The sequence below is a fragment of the Rhinopithecus roxellana genome, chromosome 1, assembly GCF_007565055.1.
Source record: "Rhinopithecus roxellana isolate Shanxi Qingling chromosome 1, ASM756505v1, whole genome shotgun sequence".
NCBI lineage: Eukaryota > Metazoa > Chordata > Mammalia > Primates > Cercopithecidae > Rhinopithecus > Rhinopithecus roxellana.
The window spans coordinates 121040621-121062278 of record NC_044549.1 but is presented as its reverse complement, the minus strand read 5'-3'; the positions used below and the strand labels follow the sequence as shown (position 1 = coordinate 121062278).

Sequence of the window (21658 nt, the reverse complement as noted above, 5' to 3'; positions counted from 1 at the left end):
GCCAAGTGTAATGATGCATGCCTGTAGTCCCACCTACTCAGAAGACTGAGGTGGGAGAATGGCTTGAGCCTTGAGCCTGGGAGATCCAGGCTACAGTGAGCCATGACTGTGGCACTGCACTCCAGCCTGGGCTACACAGTGAGATCTTCTCTCAAAAAAAGAAAAAAAATAATAATGTTGTCAATGAGAATCAAAATATGGCCTATCAAATTTTGGGAAGTAGCTAAAGCCATGCTTAGAGGAAGATGTATAGCATGAAGGCATATGTCACAAAAGCAGAAAGAGTAAATAATTAATGAATGATTTTTATTGATCTAAGAATCCATTTTAAGAAATTTAAAAATAACAGAAAATTAAATTTAAAGAAAGTAGAAAAAATAAATAAATATAAAGGTGGAAAGAAATGAAAGAAAACAAATGTACTATAGAACAAATAAATCCAAATGTTATTTTTTAAAAGACATATAAAAAGGGATAAACCTATATTAATATATATTTTAAGTGGCAAAAATAACTTATGTCGGGAATAAAAGAGCTCATCACTATAGATGTTTATTCCAGAAAGGAATTTATACTCAAAGATCAATTAAAGTAATTCACCATATTGACATAATAAAGGGAAAAATGGTTATATGATCATTTCAATAGATACAGAAAAAACATTTGACAAAATTCAACATCTGTGCAGTGCTACTCCTTTTTGGGTGGATGGGATTGCAGAGTCTTACTCTGCCGCCCAGGCTGGAGTGCAGGGGTGTGCTCTCTGCTCACTGCAATCTCTGCCTCCCAGGTTCAAGTGATTCTCAGGCCTCAGCCTCTCAGTAGCTGGGACAACAGGCATGCACCATCACACTTGGCTAATTTTTGTATTTTTAGTAGAGATGGGGTTTACCATGTTGGTCAGGCTGGTCTTGAACTCCTGACCTCAGTTCATCCGCCCATCTTGGCCTCCCAAAGTGCTAGAATTACAGGCGTGAGCCACTGTGCCCGGCCTTCTCTTTCTAAAGTAGGACTACAAGGGAATTTCATTAATTGGATTCTTTTAAATGACAGCAAGCATTATATTTTATGGTTAGATATTAAAAGCTTTCCTTCTTGGCTCCCAAATGAGACAAGAATATCTGATATCATTCTTCCAAATCAGAGTAGAAAACTCAGAATCATATTTAGGTTAAAAATGCATGTTGATCTTAAAAAGCATCTGAACTTGTTTTCTCCAGGGAGTGGACGAGGCAAGGAAAAAGAAAGAAAAAGGCAGACGATAATTATATGTCACTGAACCTTTGTTCTTTTTCTTAATGCAAAAAGAGATTTAAAAGACAGAAAAATGCAAGTAGAACCAGAGGCTGGTGTTAAAATATAGATGCTTTTGGTGTGAAAGAAAGAAAACATGGCAGAAAGCCAAGGAACTTGAGGTGATTTAAAGAGTCACAGGAAGAAAGGCAGACCAGAGCCTGGGAAATGAAACACTTGGAGACTGAAGGAGTAGGTTTCTGAATGTCCCTATGTTTTATGTCTTACTTCTATTTCATTTTTTATTGTGGTGTAATAAATGCTCCCAAATCCCGGTACAAATTAGATTATTTGCTTTCCACTGATTCAGAAATAGTCATTGTGCCTTTGACTAGGATAAACACCTTATCAAAATAAAGAAACGAAATGGCTTTAAATGATTCTAATTTCTTTCAAAGCTCCCCCAACACACAGAAGAAGATAACCGCTTCCCTCCAATATCTTCCTAACAAAAAGAAAGTCAGTCACAGTCTGACTTCAATAGAAATATATAAACATAATAGTAAGCTAAAATAGTAGTAAAAGCCTAATATTAAGTGACTATTTATAAATTGATATTTTCAATTTTCATGATCCATACTACAATAATCATTAATAAGCCTACTTATTCCAACAAATTCAATAATTTAATTTCAAGTGAGATGGATATTATTCTCTAATGCAGTTCTTGCAAGTTAACACAAACAAGTAACTTTTTTCCAAAAGAACTTTTATAAAAAGGCACACCACACACTTGGAGTTTGTATCTATGTTTACTCCCTGTTTGTGTTAAATTTGTGTTACGTTAAATACAACACTAGAATTGTTATACAGACTAAATAGCTAGTATGTTACATTTTTCATCTGGACATGTTGTTGTCTTATAGACACAGCCAGAAATTCTTGGCAAAATCCAAGGCCCCTAGGTATACCATAGGTCAGTATTATATAGACTATGTAATTCTGGATTCAATCACAAATGGGCCATTAAAAGCTAACTTTATAAAATAAATAAATAAATAAGACCACCAAATCTGTTGGCTGAGTTTTGCCAGTGCATCTAGAACTGAACCTCACCAGCCCATTATAATCAGGACTGTAAATTGCCTGTTATTAAATTGTTTTTCCTGTGGTAAGCAAAGATACATTGAAGTCAGGCAGGTAACAGCATTGGCTCATGATTCATTCTGCAGACTTTATGGAGCCAAATTGCGTGTTGCCAATCAATATGGAGCCACACAGTTGTTTTTAAATGTCTTGCCACAGGAATTGGCTTGCAGCCACCATCGTAGCAGGGTGGTGTAAGGAAGCTGATACTGGAGGAAGGGAGTAAATGCTGTTTCCTCTCTGGAGTCTGTGTATTTGTATATTTTGCTATACGATCAGTATTTTGAAAGACAGCTATAAATTTGGAGCCCCTCAGGTCAGAATGCTTAGAATATGGCTTTATTCTAGAGGACAATTCTGATTTAAAAATCCTTGCTTGAACTCCTGAATCTCCCTATGTGTGTATCATAAAGCTAAAAAGAGGTAGAGTCCCAGATTGGGATTTCTTAGATTTCAAACATTTGGTTTATGGATTTAAATTTTTATTGTATTCTATAATTTTGGAATTCTCTACACCTTGGCAATTTTGCAGTGTGTGCAATATCACCAGCAGAGAGGGACCCATGTTTTAAATATCAAAATCCAAGAAAACAGAAAATAATTAAGCTGATTATTACAAGGAACTCAAGTATATATTCCATTTCTGAATTGTATCTTTAGAGCTTTCTTTCCTGCTTCATGCATTTTATGTCCACACAAGAAAACAGTATTCTTGCTATTTTACAATGTTTTTTTCAACAAATAAATCCAAATAGGCTATTTATATATCTTGGTGATAGAAGAAAATATTTATCAAAAAGGCCATTATAAGCAATAGGAAGTAGAGCACTTATGTATGATTATTGCATTTGGAGATAATTTTATAAAGCAGAAAGCCAGATTTTTGAGAATTCTATCCCCTATAAATAATCTGTCATAAATCACTGAAGATTTTCTGCTCTGTCCTACTTTGTGAAATCAAAATCTCTTGGTAGTCCAATCAAAACATGCATTGACATTTCTCATATTGCATTTTTTATCCCTCTATTATGACTCAGAACTCTGTAAGGTTGAGCAGGTGTATCTAGGAATCAAGTAACATGAAACTTTGTCTTTCCTAGTTACGTTTTTTCATTCCAGATATATAAGCTTTTATTAATTTTTTTCTCTCTGGGGAACATTATATCTTCCAAATATTTGCAATACATTTTATAGTTATCCACATGAGGCCCATTAGTTGTTCAGATGAGGGGAGAGTGAAGTCTGGCTATATATCTAAGGATACTTAGATACATACTCAAGAAGAGTTTCAGTCCACCTATGTTGTAAAATGTCTTAAAAACATGTCCAGATATCATACATCTCTGATAACCCTTTGAGCCAGGACATTGCTCAATAGTTTTGCATTGGAAGTATACGGCATTTAATTGAGTTGGTGTTTCCCATTACACTCACCGACATACAAATATCAACATTATCAACTCCTGCCTTTAATCCACAACTGGGAAAGACTGTGTGGTATAGCGTGTTATTTCCCAGATTGGGTTTATACACATGTCTGGAGGCATTTAAAATATGCAAGAAGGTCTGGGAAGCCATGGGATGAATATGAGACATCTTTTGGAGTGGCATTTTTTCTTGAAGGAAGAAAATAGTCAAAAAATTTAATTTAATTCGTAAGTTATAAAACATAATATTGCAGCAAACATGTAACAGGATAATAGTACACTAATTTGTACAAAGTTAAAGATAATAGTGAGACAAATGACATTTGGATATTTAATATAAATGTCATGCTTCAGCAGAATATGCTCAACTACAGCAATACATAGCATCCAGGCTGGACAGTTTTTTCTGTTTTTAGGACTACGTTGGTACAGAAGTATGAGAAGTGTGATAGAGTGAAAGTAACACCAAGCTTGATCTTTCCCCCTTGCTAGTGGTGTGAACTTGAAGTCCTGCTAAAAATCTGTATGTGTATATATGTACGTATATATACATATATATGTATAAGTATGTATGTATATATACGTATATATGTGTATGTATATATGTGCATATACGTATATGTGTATATGTATATATGTACATACATATGTATATATGTATATGTATCTATGTACATATGTGCATAAATATGTATATGTATATGCATCTATGTACATATATGTGCGTATATGTATCTATGTACACATATGTGCATACACATATGTATATATGCATGTCTATACATATATGTGTGTGTACATATGTGAACATAGATACATATATACATATATATACATATATGTACATTTATGTGTATATATACCTATATGTATAAAAAATGTCCAAAATACTGTCATCAAACCAATATCGTGAGTTTTTTTAAAGAATCAAATATGATAATGTGGCTGAAATTCCTTTGCCACCTGAAAAAGAAGAAAAAAAGTGGATTTTTCCCTTTATTATTTTATTTAGCAGACATTTATTAAGCTCTTACTCTCTGACAAGACTTCACTAAGTATGATTCTTCTCTTCAAGGAGGCTACGTGCTGAAATAAAGGAGACTGCAGTGATTCGATCACTTCAATACAGTGCACTGAGGCCACTGATAGGTGTTTGTGCTGAGTTGGGTGATGACATTTGAGGAAAAAACCTGAATGTAGAGGAATAAGCCTCAGAAGACAGCTCAAGAAAGAGACATCTGGGCAGAAGGAACACTAAGAGGCCTGCATGGTAGAAGCACACTTCATTTGTTAGGGGGAAATTATGTTTGAGGAATAGCATTTTGAGGACTCAGCACAGCTGCATGGTTTTCTCCGGCAATGTGTTTAACATGGAAAAGAAAGGTAGTTCGATTTTACGAAGGTTGAGGTGTATCAGGGTGATTACAAAAAGGCCTTTAAATGTATAAGCAAAGGGATTTTTATGGAAGAATCGTAGACTCTGAAGAAAGACATGGAGGAAGTCACTGGGACAGAACATGGGTAAAGGCAATGGACAGGGAGTAACATGAAGGTGGAGAACTACCCAAGTGAGACACTAAAGTACAAAGAACATTTGAGGATTTGGCACAGAAAACCAAAAAACAGAGACAAAAGTCATGGGAAAATAACACCATATAAAGCAATAGGTGGAGTAATAGTCCAGTTTTGTAAATCTAAATAATACTTGGAAGGATACATAACAAAATGTTAATAGTCGTTATTGCAGGATGACAGAATTATGAGTCAGTTTTATTTTATTTTCCCTGTCTTCTATATTTTCCAAATTTTCTTCATTCAATATATATTGCTTTTGTAATTGAGAGAAAATTAAAAACAGATGTGGTATCCCAGAAATATGAGAGTAAAACCAAACAGGTAATTAAAGACAATCATTCCCAGACCCGAAGAAATGGAGAGTGATATTCAGCACCACGGAAGCATCACAAACTGATTCCAAGATAGACTAAACGGCCACATCTACTGCACTTCCTTCATGTCTGCAACCTCCCCCAGCCTCTCTTCCCTCTCCCGGAAACACACAACAAAACTCACACATACAGTGAGAAACTCACACACTAGCACACACACACATTCTCACTTCTGTACTTCCTTTTTCTTAAGATGACAGGAAGCCCTAAATACCATTAACATAGGCAACCACACCCCTTGCATCTCTGAACATTTCTGCATGGCTCTGGACAGTTTTTGTCTGTGCCCTTTGTTTTCACATGGTCGGCTTTGGAACAGGTAAATGTATTGGGAAGGCCAACTTAAGCCAGAAAATGTTTCTGTTGCATAATTCCAGTTTCCCTCTCCTGCCTCCAACTTCCGACCCCATCTTCACTTCCAATAAAACATATTAATAAAGATAAGTTTATTTTCCATCCAGCTTTGGGAGTATGATTTGACGAAGGGACAACAGATGATCCCCTAATCAAATTTCACTAATGTTTCTCTGAGTAGTTCATCAGTGCCACTATCCAGGCTATTGGGGTTTTAAATTTTAAAACATCTAATTTAAATTCAGGAACATGTGCAACCAATGTATAGATTGCTCAATCTTTTTATGAACTATTTTTAAAATATTTTTTTTCTTTCCACTAATCCTAGCTCTTTGAGTCTTCTTCCATTTTGGATGGTTTATCCTGCGTCATCCAAAGGCAAAGTATCTTTCTTTAGTTATATTGGTCCTTGGAAAGGCAAATTTGTTTTGTTTAAGCTGCAGATCCCCAATTTCAGTTTCATTTTAGCTTCAATTGGATGAGTTTCCCTAGATTTGGTACTCAAGGTTCTCTGACTCAACCTTGAATTTGCTTTCCTAAATCATTTAGCTTCAATTCTGTGGTTCCCTGCATCATTTAATCTGCAAAATGTAGTCCACATGAGTTCAAAACATACTTATGATCTTGAAGGAAACTAAGACAGTCTATATAGGGAGATATATATATATATATATGTGTTATATATAAAGACATATATACATATCTATATATGGCATTATATGTATACATATGTTATATATATGTTATATATGAATTATATGCAAAACATATTTTATACACACACACACACACACACACACACACACACACACACACACACACACATGCTGAGAAGGTGTTAGCAGGGAAAGGAATGAACCTAACTCTGGATCAGACAGACTGCAATCAAGTTCCCTCAGTGCCACTTTTTAAAAGGCTATATGACCTTTAGAAAATTACCTAACTTATTTGAATGCTAATTCTTTAACCACAAAAACGGGATTATAATCACCGAATACAGTTGTTTTGAAGTGCTAAGGAAACAATGAGCACATAGTTCCCAGAACAGTGACTGGCAGTGACACATGGTCATTTACTTCTTTCCCTCTGTGCCTTCAGTTTTGGAGTGACTATCTTTTCATTGGTCAGATGTCAGCCATAATATTAGCACAACTGCAGCCCAAGTTCGAAAGAACAAACCCAAGGCCACAAATTTTTTAGAGAGAAATATGTACTCACCTGCCTAATAATTCAGATGAGGATTTTCTATGCTTGGTCTAGTATTCCAATGGCACTAGCATTTCTTAGGCCTAACTTGGGGCTGGATTCAAATATCCAACTGGTCCTACAATCAACCAGATTTTCTTGGATAAGAAAGAAATTCCGGCTGGGCGCGGTGGCTCACGCCTATAATGCCGGCAGTTTGGGAGGCCGAGGCAGGAGGATCACCTGAGGTCAGGAGATTGAGACCAGGCTGGTCAATAAGGTGAAACCCTGTCTCTACTAAAAATACAAAAATTAGCTAGGCAAGGTGGTGGGTACCTACCTGTAATCCCAGCAACTTGGGAGACTGAGGCAGGAGAATTGCTTGAACTTGGGAGATGGGGGTTGTGGTGAGCCACGATCGCACTACTGCACTCGATCCTGGGCAACAAGAGTGAAACTCCCTCAAGAAAAAAGGAAGGGAGGAAGGGAGGAAGGGAGGAAGGAGAAAGACAAGGAGGAAAAAGAGGAAAGAAAGGAGGAAGGGAGGAAGGGAGGGAGGAAAGAAAGAAACTTCTTCAGGTTCTTTTCAATCAAAGAACAGTCAAGACTCAGGATATCTCTCAGCCTAGAGCTGAATCTCATAAAAGAAAGAAAGAGAGAAAGGAAGAGAACAGAACAGAAGATAATTCCCAGGAGGAAAGGGGAAAAAAAATCTCTTTTGTTGATGTTCAACCTCTGGCAATCTCTAATCCTGTAATACACATCAAATGAAATCATTAATCCATAGAGACACAAAGCTCCCTAGCAAATAATATTATTTCTGCTATTCAACTTAGACTTCATTAATCTTTCAAAGTTACCAAACTTAAATTTTCTAATTGAGCTAGAAAATCAGAATCTGCCTTTGATCACATTTTTTAATGCAACCTCTATCTTTTCTGCCTGTGAAAAGCTTCTTCTTCTTACAGCTCTTCTTTTCTTGAAATTGAGAAAGAAAAATCTCTGCAAGAAAAAAATATTCAGAGATAGCCCTCCAGATAGACTCATATGAATCAGAAATCAAGGAAAGATATGAAAAGAAATAAAGAATATGACTATCTTGCCTTTAGGCCTGCTACTTTTTCTGTTGTTAGTTTAGAGGACTTGTTGGGTTTTTTTAGGTTCTTAGCTTTTTAACTTGGACTTATTGAATCTTCCAGATTGAGTGATGAGGCTTATCATCTGTTTCAGTTTGCTTCCTTGTCCCTGCTGGGATCACAGTTGAAAAAAAAATTAAAAGGAAATTAAGGTGCATTCTGGTAACAGACTCAGAAGTTGCAAAGGAACTAAAGGTTGTGAAAGCAAAACCACTGATGCATATACCACAGACAAGAAGTCTGTTTTCATTTAGCAAATAAATATTTAGCTTCCTTTAATAAATCTAAATTCTAAGAAAAATGGCAGATTGCAGAAATGGCAAAGTTAAATTTTATAAGAATTTCCTTGCTGAAACCAAAGCTAGGAATTTCTGGCAGAATAGCGTAGAAGCTTTTTGGAATCAGGAAGACTTTTCAACAGTGGAAGTTCAGGGTTCACAGGGACACTTCTAAAGCATGAACTCAAATTCTCAAGTCAGGCTCAAGACCACACTGTTTTCATTAATCCCTCAGATTGCAGATGAATGGACAGAGTCACCTGCAGTCCCTCCACTTTACATTAGATAGGTGTTTACTGGTCCCTAACAGCAGCTGTAGAAAGTGGCCTCCTGGTAATTGGAGACACAAGAATAAGGGCAGGTAGTTTTATCTGAAGACTACGTTACAATTATGATAAGGACTTTGTTCTCTGTTACATTCTTAACACTTAGAACAGTGCCTGTTATGTTGTAATAAATACCTGTTGAATGAATGAATAAATGTGGTGCTTACATTGTGATAGACACATAACTACTTAACTACTTTTTGTATATCCCTGCATTTAAATTAAAAGTTTACAATCACTCTATAGTTTCGATCTCACACTACCCAGTTTACAGATAAGAAGATGAGCCTCGGAAAGGCTACGCAATTTGCCCATGCAAGAAATAGAATTGTTTGATTCTAAAACTCTTATAGCTATGCACTTTCATTGCACCTCATCCTTAGTCTTAAAATCAAGGGTTATTAAGGAACTATTTTATAATGGCTCCAATGGTCACAAAATTAAACTGACCTTTGTTTATTCATGCATTCAAGCACCACATATTTATTAAGTGCCTACTACTATATGTCAAGGGTATTGCCAGGTTCTGGGATGTTATAGAAAAATAAGTCATGAGTTCCCATCCTTAAAGAGCTGGCAAGGCCCACCCATAAATTAATAATGATAACACAGAGGGCTTAGCACCCTTTTAGAGAGATGTACATGGTGTTGCGGACATGCAGTTACAGGAGATCTATATCCTCTTTCTCCAAAAATGTCAAGCAAATAATATGAATTAAAATGACACAAGGCTGAAAGTACTCTGATGGATTCTCATGCAGAGATTCAACTGAGATTATCAAATGATAATGTCTTTACTCACATATACTATTGCCCCACTCTCACTTGTCATTTCCAATCCTGGTAAGCTGTCATTCATCCCTTTTTCAGGTTAAAAACTGTGGTTTTGTTTTGGGTTTTGAAAATCATGTGTTGAAATCCTCTATTCTCAGACCATTCATTTTCCAATCTTTTGATCATTTTTGTTGTTCCCTCTATATCCATCACATTCACTTTAAATTATGGAATCCAAAATTAGAAGCAGTTCTGTAAAATGCATTGGAACAACCACACATATCACATAAAAGGGGAACTCTCCCACCATTCTACTCCTGTTTATGTATCCCGGGGTTATGTGAATGAATTGCTATTTGTACAAGCAATTCTTGAATCACACATAATATTTTTGATCCCTTAGCAATCCCTTAAATTACAGCAAGTATAACTTTTCTATTTCCTCTTTCTCTTTTTAATCACAGTCCTCCAATCTCATCACAGCTTTCAGATTTTCCCTGTCTTTAGAAGTGTTTCATGTTATAGATTTTAGGTTCACCTCTTAGAAAATCAAAAATAGTTTAGTAGAAGAAACTAGCAAAAGCAAACACACAATCAAGCTGCAGTTTCTAATTAAACAAATCATTAATTGTGATGTATTTCCTCCTTATTTATAGTAAATAACCAACAACATTTATCTATCTATACAAAAATACTTGCCCTACCTGCATTGTGCATTGCTTGCCTTGGCAGTCAAAAAATAAAGATGCTTTATGGGAGTTCAGAATTGTAAAAGACTATGATATTGTTTTCTAAAAATATTAAATTATTATTTCAACTGTCAGCAAAACACTTCAGAAGTTTTTCATAGTTACAAGAGTTGGCTAGAAGTACAGATACACATCTTTATTCAACTATTTTCTTAGGGTTTGTCTCTGGTTTGTAAATGTAGTTCGCTTAAATATTTTTTCTAAATAAAGAAAGGAAGAGAAAACCTCTGATAAGAACACTTTATCATAGCCAATATTTTTGTATGTCACTTTGGTGCTACTGTAATATACAATATTTGCTACAGCTGTTAATTGTATGGCTAGATGGATAGGCGGCTAGATGGATAGGCGGCTAGAAAGATAGATAAAGAAGAATTAAATGTTTTATATCCCAGATATTTTTCTAGGTGCTTTTCATATGTCAAATAATTTCATCTTCACAAATCAATTACTTTAAAGTTCAGGAATCATAGACACGAGAAGTTAAGCCACTTCCACAAAGATGCAGGATAAATAAGCGGCACAATTAGGTTTACTAGCAGAACTGTCAAATACAGTATGAGCCACATATGTGATTTTAAACTTAATAGTAGTCATACTAAACAAATAAATTGAAGGGTTGAACTGATTTACAATTCATTTATTTAGCCTAACATATCTAAAATATTATTATTTCAACATGTAATAAATTTAAAAAATTAATGAAATACTTTTACATTCTTCTATGCATGCTGCATTTTAAATATTCAGTGTCTATTTACACCTTATAGAACATGTCATTTTGCACCAGCCAGCTGCATTTCAGGAGCTCAGTATGTAGATGTTACTAGCAGCTACTATCTTGTATAACACAGCCCTGGAGCCTGAGCATTTGTGTTTGTGTATGCCTGACATTAATCAATCTCAAGCTTTAAAATGATGAATGCTGCTTGTTGACATAGTGGACATTTGTTATACAAATACACATCAGATCTGAATAACAATGCACATGTTCATGTCTATCTTGACTTCAGAAGGTGCATCATAAGCACAAGCTGATAATTAATGACTGCCTACCTTTGACAAGACTGGGAACCAGGTTCACACAGATGAGCCCAACCCTGCTCTGGCTGCCAACATTTCACCACGTACCATCATTTCACTCTGCAACATCAGGTTCCCTTCCTCCTCCTTCTCCAACTACTACCCATTTCCATCTGCTTGGATGTGCAGCTCCCCTACTCCAGGCTGTTCTTCTACCAACCTTTTTGTCTGAGCTCCTGAAGCAGACTCTCTTGAGCTTTAAGTGGCTCTGAATGTTCTCCATTCTCCAGTATGCTTTCATTTTCATTTTTTTATTAGACGGAGTCTCACCTTGTCACTAGGCTGGAGTGCAGTGGCGAGATCTCAGCTGCCGCAACCTCCACCTCCCAGATTCAAGCAATTCTCCTGCCTCAGCCTCCTGAGTAGCTGGGACTTACAGGCACATCCCACCACGCCCAGCTAATTTTAGTATTTTTAGTAGAGATGGGGTTCACCATGTTGGCCAGGATGGTCTTGATCTCTTGACCTCGTGATCTCCCTGGCCTCGGTCACCTAAAGTGCTTGGATTACAGGCGTGAGCCACCACGCCTGGCCCTAGAATACTTTTTTACATCCACTGCTGTGAGGTGTTCTTTGGCCATGAGGAGATGGCATCTTTGAGGCTAAAGTCACAAAACAGAAAGTATCCCAGAACATAGAAAGAGTATATGAGGACAGAGCTTATCCCAGGGAAAGGCTGCACTAAGTCTGGCTCTTAGCACCTTCTCTTTGATGCCTTATCTCCCTTTTATTGACATTTCCTGAACATTTTCCAGGGTCATCAATGGGTAGCTCGACTGAATGTTCCCTCTTTCCCTTTCCCATATACCCATAAAAAAACAACTAGGTTAAGGGAGAATTTTGATCTGTCCTAAAAGATATAAAGGCTCATAAAAGGGTAGCCTGGGGGAAGGGTGAAAGGAAAGAGGAACACCTGCTCCTTCACTCTCTGAAAGAGTTTCTAGTGAGGGAAGTTATGGAAAGATGGTCATAGTCGAGCAATCTCAGTTCTCTATAAAGACAAGCTGGAAAACACCCTCTTCTCACCAGGATGTGAGACTTAGGTCTCACTTGACGACCTAAGTTACCAAAGAGCAGCTCTTTCTCCAATTCAAGAGCATGGTGCCCAGTGGACTGCTTCAATGATACCTTAACAATGATTCTGGCACTGGGATGTCTCAATTTCATTTCACCTATAGGAACCATCTCTGAGTTTATGCAGTTTCAGATTCTATTTCAAGCTTATGTTCTGAGTTCTTAGCTTTGATAGAGGTAGTAAAAAAGCAGGGAGAAGATAACTCCAGTAGCTAATGATGATGGACACCCACCAAAAGTTTGGATACCATGGTTCACCTCCAACCACCCCTACCACATAGAAACACTCCAAACTAACTGCAGAATCCAGTATTTTCCTGCGAAAATCTGTAAATGCTTTATTCTTAAACTTCTTAAGGCATTGATGGTTTTCTGAAAACCTGAAAGGCTGAATTTGTTTCTTCAGTCTATGTAAGGAGTTCTCAAATTTTAAAACTCATAAAATCACTACATACAGATTTTTATAAGCAAATGCAGGTAAATCAGACTTTACAGAGCTGCTAAGGGTTTTCACTTGTGTCTTCACACAGGCAAGCTATAGACTTCAGAACCTAACATGGCTTCATAAGTTGTAAGTTGACCCCAGAACTATCAGTAAGACTACCTGTAGCTGTTCCTATTATTTTCTTTACTTCGACCACTCCAAAAACTGGCATTCATAACTACCATTTATTGGGAATTTTCACTATGTCAGTTATTAAAATAGACATCTTTTATTTATTATCTTTGATACTGACATAAAATTTTAAAGGTAGGTATAACTATAACCAATGAAGATGAAGAAACAGACTAAAGACAAAGTAACCAACATTTTGGAGGTTATGTGTCTACAATGCAATGTGGTCAAATCCTAAACCCAAACTGAATGCAACATGAGTGACTTTTCTCCATGATGCATCACAGTAATGATTATCTGAGTAAAATCTTCAAGAAGTCCCTCCTGTGATAACTGGACCAAGACTTGTAGTGTTTTCTGTTTATTTGGCTGATTAAAGAGATAACTGGGCCTGAAAGCATGAGAACCATATTTGTTAGAGGATTGTGTTTATAATTATACTGGCAATGATTAAGGCCTAACATATGGTTTATCCTGGAAAAGGCTTCATATGAATTTGAGGATACATATTTTTCTGTTGTTATGTAGAGTGCTTTGTATATATTTCATATAATCAATCGATTTATGGTATTCTTCAAGTCTTCTATTTCCTCATTGATCTTCTGCTGGTTGTTATATCCATTATTGAAAGTGAGGTATTGAAGTCCCTAAGTATGATTGTAAACTCTATGTCTCCCTTTAGTTTTGTCAATTTTGCTTCACATGTTTTGGCATCTATTATTAGATATTCATGTGTTAATAATTGTTATATATTCCTTATGGATTATATTACTTATCAATATATATAGTGTCCTTCTTTATCTCCCATAACGCTTTTTCCTTAAAATTTCTTTGATCCAATAATATTAAGCCACTCTGGATCTCTTTTTGTTACCACTTGCATGGAATAGCTTATTCTATCATTTTACTTTCAATCTTTTTTGGTGTATAGATCTAGAGCAAGTCTCCAGTAGACAACATATAGATAGATCATGTTGTTTATATTTTCTGCAACATCTGCCTTTCAATTGGAGGATTTTAATACATTTACATTTAAAGTAATTACTGAGAAGGAGGTACACACTTCTGCTATTTATCTACATATTTTCTGTATGTTTTATGTTATTTGTTCTTCATTTCATCCATTTCAGATGTTTTTTATTTCTCATTTCTGTATAATTTTTAGTTATTTTCTTAGTTGTTACCTTAGGAATTAAAATTAATATCTTAAACCTATGACAATCTAGTTTGACCAATACTAACTTAGTTTCAATTGTAAACATCCTGCTCCCATACATCTCCATGCCTTCCCCTTTACATAGTTATTGTCACAGAATGCATCTTTATACGCTATGTGCCCTTTAACATAGATTTATCTTGACTGATTTATGCTTTTGCTTTCTTTTAATCAAAGAGGAAGTAAAAGCATTCTAAACCAAAAAAAAAAAAAAAAAAATGGTTAAAGCTTTTGGTGGTACTCCTCATAGCCTTCTAGCAAGAATTGATCAGGTAGTTACATGGTCAATATGAACAAATGAAGTGTTTAACAGGAAAAATCTTCACTGGCCCAGTAGGAATTTTCTTCTGTTTAACAGAACATAACATCACAAATGATTTTAGACTATAGGTCATTGACTTAGGGGAAAAAAAACTGTACAATTCAGATGGTAATAGAACAATCATTTCTGGTATGATCTCAGCTTTATATAATGTCTAACAATAGCTAACATCCTTTAAGCACCTATAACTTATATTTACTATATAATAATTTTTCATATTTGATCCAATTTAATCTTCATGACATACCTTGACATACATACAGTTTTGTCTGTAATATTTCACAAATGAGGTTAAAGCATTACTTCATGCATGAGATAGATGGTCAGAGATGCCCTCTCTGAGTTAGAACACAATGCAGGGAAGGAAACAGGCTGTGCTGATATTAGAGAAAAGCATTGCCGCCAGAGAGAAGTCCACAAGTTTTGAGGCAGTAGCATGTCAGGTGTGTTGGACAAAGAGCCATGAGGCCAGAGTGACTTAAGTGGAACAAACAGTGGCAACCTTTGATGCCTTGGTAAGGATCTACCTGGCTGTTACCATAAGTGGGCTGGGCAATAATGATAAGACTTGAACAGAAGAATGACATTGTTTTGACTGTTTTAAAAAGAGTATCCTCACTGCTACAATGAAAAAAGATTAAACTAGAACAAGAATTAAAATAGAACACAGGTTAGAAGACTATGGAAAATCATCTACTCAAGAGATGATAGTGGCTTTGACCAGGGTGGTAACAAGAAGATGGTGAGAAATAAAATTCTGAATTTATTTTGAAGGAAAAGTCAATAGAATTTTCTGAAGGACTGGCTGTAAGGAACAAGAAACAGAATAACTTTAAGGTTTTCACTTTGAACAAGTGTATGAACGGAGTTACCATTTCCTGAAATTGGGGAAAACCGTGAGATGAGTCAATGTGTTGGTGCTCAGGAATTGAGACTGGGAAAGTTCAAGATGCCTTTCACATCTTCAAATGGATAAGAATCTGACATTCAGGGGAGAGATACAAGATGGAGATTTAATTTATGAATCATCAGCACATAGATTGCATTTGAACCCATGAGCCAGGATGAGATTACTCAGGGAGTAAATTTAGATTAAAACTGGGAGTGATCCATAGACTGTATCCTGGGCAACTTCAAAATTTGCAGACACTTCTCAAAAGAAGACATTTATGCAGCCAACAGACACATGAAAAAATGCTCATCATCACTGCTTCACTGCTTATCTGAGAAATGCAAATCAAAACCACAATGAGATACCATCTCACACCAGTTAGAATGGCGATCATTAAAAAATCAGGAAACAACAGGTGCTGGAGAGGATGTGGAGAAACAGGAACACTTGTATACTGTTGGTGGGACTGTAAACAAGTTCAACTATTGTGGAAGACAGTGTGGTGATTCCTCAAGGATCTAGAACTAGAAATACCATTTGACCCAGCTATCCCATTTCTGGGTACATACCCAAAGAATTATAAATCACGCTGCTATAAAGACACATACACACATATGTTTATTGTGGTGCTATTCACAATAGCAAAGACTTGGAACCAAGCCAAATATCCTTCAATGATAGACTGGATTAAGAAAATGTGGCACATATACACCATGGAATACTATGTAGCCATAAAAAAGGATGAGTTCATGCCCTTTGTAGGGACATGGATGCAGCTGGAAACCATCATTCTCAGTAAACTATTGCAGTAACAGAAAACCAAACACCGCATGTTCTCACTCATAGGTGGGAACTGAACAATGAGAACACTTGGACACAGGAAGGGGAACATCACACACCAGGGCCTGGCATGTGGTGGAGGGAGGGGGAGGGATAGCATTAGGAGATATACATAATGTAAATGACGAGTTAATGGATGCAGCACACCAACATGGCACATGTATACATATGTAACAAACCTGCACGTTGTGCACATGTACCCTAGAACTTAAAGTATAATAATAATTAAAAAGAAAAAAGAACCAGAAAAGTAGACTGAATGGGAACAGCCAGAGATGTAGAAGGAAAGTAAAAAATGTTGGTGTTCTGCAATGTATGTGAAAGAAGCCTTGCAAATGAATCAACTAGGAGTGGACACATTATGTGGAATAACAGAAACTCCAGAGATGCTCATGCCTACCCTTCAAAACAACATTGTATATTTAGGATTACATATCCATTCTCTTGAATAAATACCCAGATACCTCAGTGGAACTTTTTGAAGCAAATTTGGTAGAACAGGGAGTAGAAAAAAATTATGCAATTAGACAAAAATCTCTGAACAACTTCCTTAGGATAGAACTGTATAGATTTCCCACAGAATCCATATCCCAAAAAGCAATATTAGTATTCACCAGAGACAGGGAAGCCATTAATTACCATAAAAGAAACACAAAATTGGCACCTAAAGTGACAGAATTCTCTCACTTTATGAAAATAATGAGGAAATATTGCCAGTTGAACTGGAATCTCTCTATCACTTGCACAGTCCAACATTTCTACTACATTTGGAATGCCTCTTGTAATCCCTATAGTGTACATTTCATTATAGCTATTTTATAATGCTTCACGTTGAAGGCAATGATGGGAAGTCTTAATCAAGTTCATAATGACTAGCTATCCAGCATAGTTTAGGTATTTAGGTATTTTTTGTGGAATGCATAAATGAGTGGTAGGTTTTGCAGATACTGAGAAGAAAAATACACCGAATGAAGATGCAATGTGTTCTTCAAGAAAAGTATAAGAAAAATGGAAGTCTGCATAATCCAATACTGGGAAGAGACAATGGTAGGATCTATCTAGAAAATAAGCTGCATAACCTCAGAATAGGTAGGAATATTTTCTTTCAACTCTAAGCAGTTACTATATTTAACTAAAATATTTTCACCATTATTATTTTTTTTACCACACTAATTGCTAAATACATCCCTGTTCCTTAGACAGAAGAAGTGCCTTGCCTTTCAAAATGACAGTTTGAGATATAGCAGAATCCTCATTTAAGTTTCTCATAGCAAGTGGACTTCTTTGTTGTCCTTCAGCTGAAAGAATCAATGTAATTTTAAAAAATGATTTGTTGCCCACTATGTGCAAGGCACTGTTCCAGGGACAACCGCAAGCAAAGCACAATATTTATCCTCAAAGAACTCATAGTTTGTGAGTACAAAAGCACAAGTGATGCTTGAGAAAAGCCCTATGAGAGATACACATAAAGGGTTTTGAGATGTATAAGCTAAAGAAGGAATTCATCAGGTCTGAGAGGATCTGGAAAGTTTCATCCTTTAAAGTAGACATTGGAAATGGATTTTGAATGAGTTATTTTCTAGGCAAGCAGGAGTCAGACAGGTGTTCCAGAGATAAGGAAGAGTCTGAGTAAAGGCATAGAGACATGTTTCTGATATTGAAGAGACAATAAATAGTATGGTGAATGGCTGGAGGAAAAGAGGGAGAAAATCAGAGGATAAAAGGCAAAAATAAGGAGAGTCATTTCTTCATTTAAAATGGAAATGAAAGAATGCAAATGTTTAATATTTGATGTATATTTATTATATGTATAAGAAAATTTAAAATGAGATAATAAAATTTTAAATGTTCAATATTTAATGTATGTTTCTTTTATGTATTACTGCTCAGCTAAAATGAGTAAGTGACGTGAAGAGGGATACCATGCTCAGTAGACACACCCAGACCAAGTCTTAGGGTTTTGTTTACAGGTTGAAGCTTGCAGTTTTTAGATACTTAGAAGTTCCAGGCCTCCAGAAAACCAGTATTTAATCTACTTTTCACTATTATTCAGACTCCAATGCTAAACCAATGTGAGCAAAAGAAGCAAGGATCATATGATGAGCTAAAATATACAGGAGCAATGACAGAATAGATAATAAGAGGAAGTCTGAGCAGAAATGAAACATTAAAAAAAGAGAAATCCAAAAAGTATATACTGAGCACATGCTAAATTTATAATTACATCTATTCAAAACATTCGAGGATAAGTTGTCAAGTTAAGGACACGCAAAAATAAGAGGTATATTTCACTGTGATCTTTTAACATTCAATATTCAACATTTTTCCAAATGGCACAGATTTTGTTTTTCAAGATTTTATCGTTGTTAGTAACTCTTTTATATTTTCACTGATAAAAGTGAAATATGAAATAATTTAGGAAAGAGAATCAAAGAGCAGTGACCTAAACATACACTGTACTGATACTTACACTTCCTTTTCATAAAGCTACTGTGACTAACATCCATTTCTCTCTTTTCTGAAAAAACAAATCCTTTGTACGTTGTGAGATTTTTATAAAAATGTATAACTTAATTCTCAGTTTATCATTGAAACTTAAATAATAAAATAACACCAATAATATACAATAAGTAATAATATTGATAAATTGTGTTTCTTATATACTAACACATAGAAACCATCAACATTGCCATTTCATTAACATAGAAACAAAACATGACTTACAGTGCTCAAATTAGAAAGAAATCTTATTTTTATTTCTAGGTATATAAATATACAAAATAAAATAGAGTATAATAAATAGTAAGACCAGAACAAGTAGTACCAAATAAATGGAATAGGAAAAACGCTAGGTGTTAAAAATGTTAATTCCAATCAAGGAGACTTAGGTTAAGTCAAATTTCACTTTGTTTTGATATTTTTACCATTAATTATTCAAGCACATGGCATTTAAATTGATTGATATATTTAATAGTTTTACGCAGAGTGAAATGTCAATTGGCATTCTTTGTTTTCTTCCATATTTTTTATCAGGAAAACAAGAGAAACCTGGAAGAAACTTTTCCTGGAAAGAAAGAGAGCATTGTTCAGCAGCAAGAACACTGACCATGAGATCAATTCAATTCTTCTATTCAGAAGCCACCTGACCTTGGGCCTGTCACTCAAGTTTTCTGAGCCACAGTTCCCTGACCACTCATCTTGCTTATTTTATAGGAGCTTTAGTTTCTTTACTGATAAAATTGGTGTGCTTTGTAATAATAACACCCATGTGAGAATCAAATTAGTTAAACGTGGAAATACGCATAATTGTAAATTATCATACCCAGTTTCTGGAACCGGACTGATATTTTATTAGCGAATAGAAGAAGAAAAGCTTGTCCCATTGATGCTCAGTAATACAAAACATTTAAAGAATAAACTCAAAATCTTGGCTATAAGTAGAATTTTTTAAAGTGTTATTATCCTTAAAATGTTTGAGTCTGTAAGTGAAAAGTCACATTAGGAATCAACTTTGATTAAAACAAAGGAAGAAATAGAGCAAGTAAACCATTAGTATGATAATAATCCATTGGATATATAATAAAGTTCAAATTCTCCAGCCAGGCTTTTACCTCTATCTATTGCTACACAGCCTACGTCTCCTCAACTTTACTTTCTCATTTGTTTTGCAATTTAGATTGTAAGAGTGTGTTCAGTATGGTTTTATCTCTGCAGAAGGCTCTGGCAGTTCAAACTCATGTAAGTTTGAGACTGTGATTCCTTCTTCTTCTTTATTTTTTTTTTTTTCCATCCAGAGCCCAGATTGAGATGAGAAGCTTCTTCTTTGTCATCTTTATCTGCTTCTGGGTAGATATTTCTATCCTTCCTTTTCACTGAGAGAGTAATTTTTTGAGGGTCAGGAGAGGATGAAATTCATTCTCATTCCCCGTTTTGGGTTATTACCAAAGGCTTTTTCCATTCCAGGACTTCTTCCTGTTAAGCCACCTTGTATCTTTTTGTCGGGAGGGATCAGACAAGCGTTGTGTTTGTTCGAAAACTGGTTTATCCCAGTTACACTAGGGATTGTAATTATGCAATACAAATTAAGTACTTTATAAGCTGATTAAATGTGACTGCAAAAAAAAAAAAAAAAAGTAAAAGTGATCCTGTGGAAAAGTTTTTCCTTTTGAAAATATTTGCTGAAGATAATGTACACATAATGTAGGCACATAGGTATGGATGAGACAACTTGAAAAGATTAGGAGAAAATAATCATTAAAACCTTAAAAGATTTAGTGCCCAGATTGTTTTACAATTATCTTTAAATCTAGACGTCTTATTAAAGAAGATGAACCTGGCACTTATAGATGAGGCAATAGAGGTATAGTTTATGAAAGCAATAATATGTGAAACTCCAATCTGCAAATCATGTCATGGGGAAAAGCCTTATTCTAAGTCAAAAGATTAGCCTTTCACTTGAAATAAAAATTTTAGTTACATATAAATGATACTTTGTGATTCTTCTCTGTGACCAATATTCTCATTTGTCCAATTGCTACTGGATCGAATCAAGTCAAGTATGATGGATTTTATTGTACTATCTTAGGACAATACCCACCACAAACACTGAATAATATAAAATGCATGTTTAAATTATTTTAACCCCAAAACCTACAGTTACAATCTATCTCTATTACGATTACTACTGCTAAAATTACTAACTGTTTAGTCACAATACTAAGATCTCCCTGGAACTTCAACCTACAGCATTACTTAAGAGCAGCACAATGCCCAAAAGAAATCTTTTCATTCCTGTCACCTGAGACCTTGGGGGGAAAAAATCCTTAGTCCACTTTCTATGCACAAAGCTAGGGAATCTCTTTCCTAACAGAAGATTAACACATTTTCTGCAAGCAGATAACTGAATCACCAGAAACAAAGAAAAAGACCTGAAACAAAGTACTGCAGGGACGAAGAACAAGAAAGATCTTGTTACTTAAAAGAAAAATTCAGTAAACATGTCAACATTTCTTGGAAGATTAGGGAAATTAACATTCTTAAAAGGTCTCTTACTCATTA

At 35.4% G+C, this 21658-nt stretch overlaps 1 long non-coding RNA gene across 3 annotated transcripts in view; it reads right to left on the bottom strand.

The window, feature by feature from the left end:
* Window positions 1-11919, bottom strand: part of LOC115897328 — a 64992-nt gene extending 53073 nt beyond the window's left edge. The window contains exon 1 of one of the 3 annotated variants that reach the window (XR_004057159.1): window positions 11614-11919. This is a non-coding gene — a long non-coding RNA (uncharacterized LOC115897328). The remainder of the gene's footprint in view (window positions 1-11613) is intronic. The other 2 variants (XR_004057161.1, XR_004057160.1) reach the window with 2 other exon arrangements.
* Between the last annotated feature and the right edge of the window lie 9739 nt (window positions 11920-21658).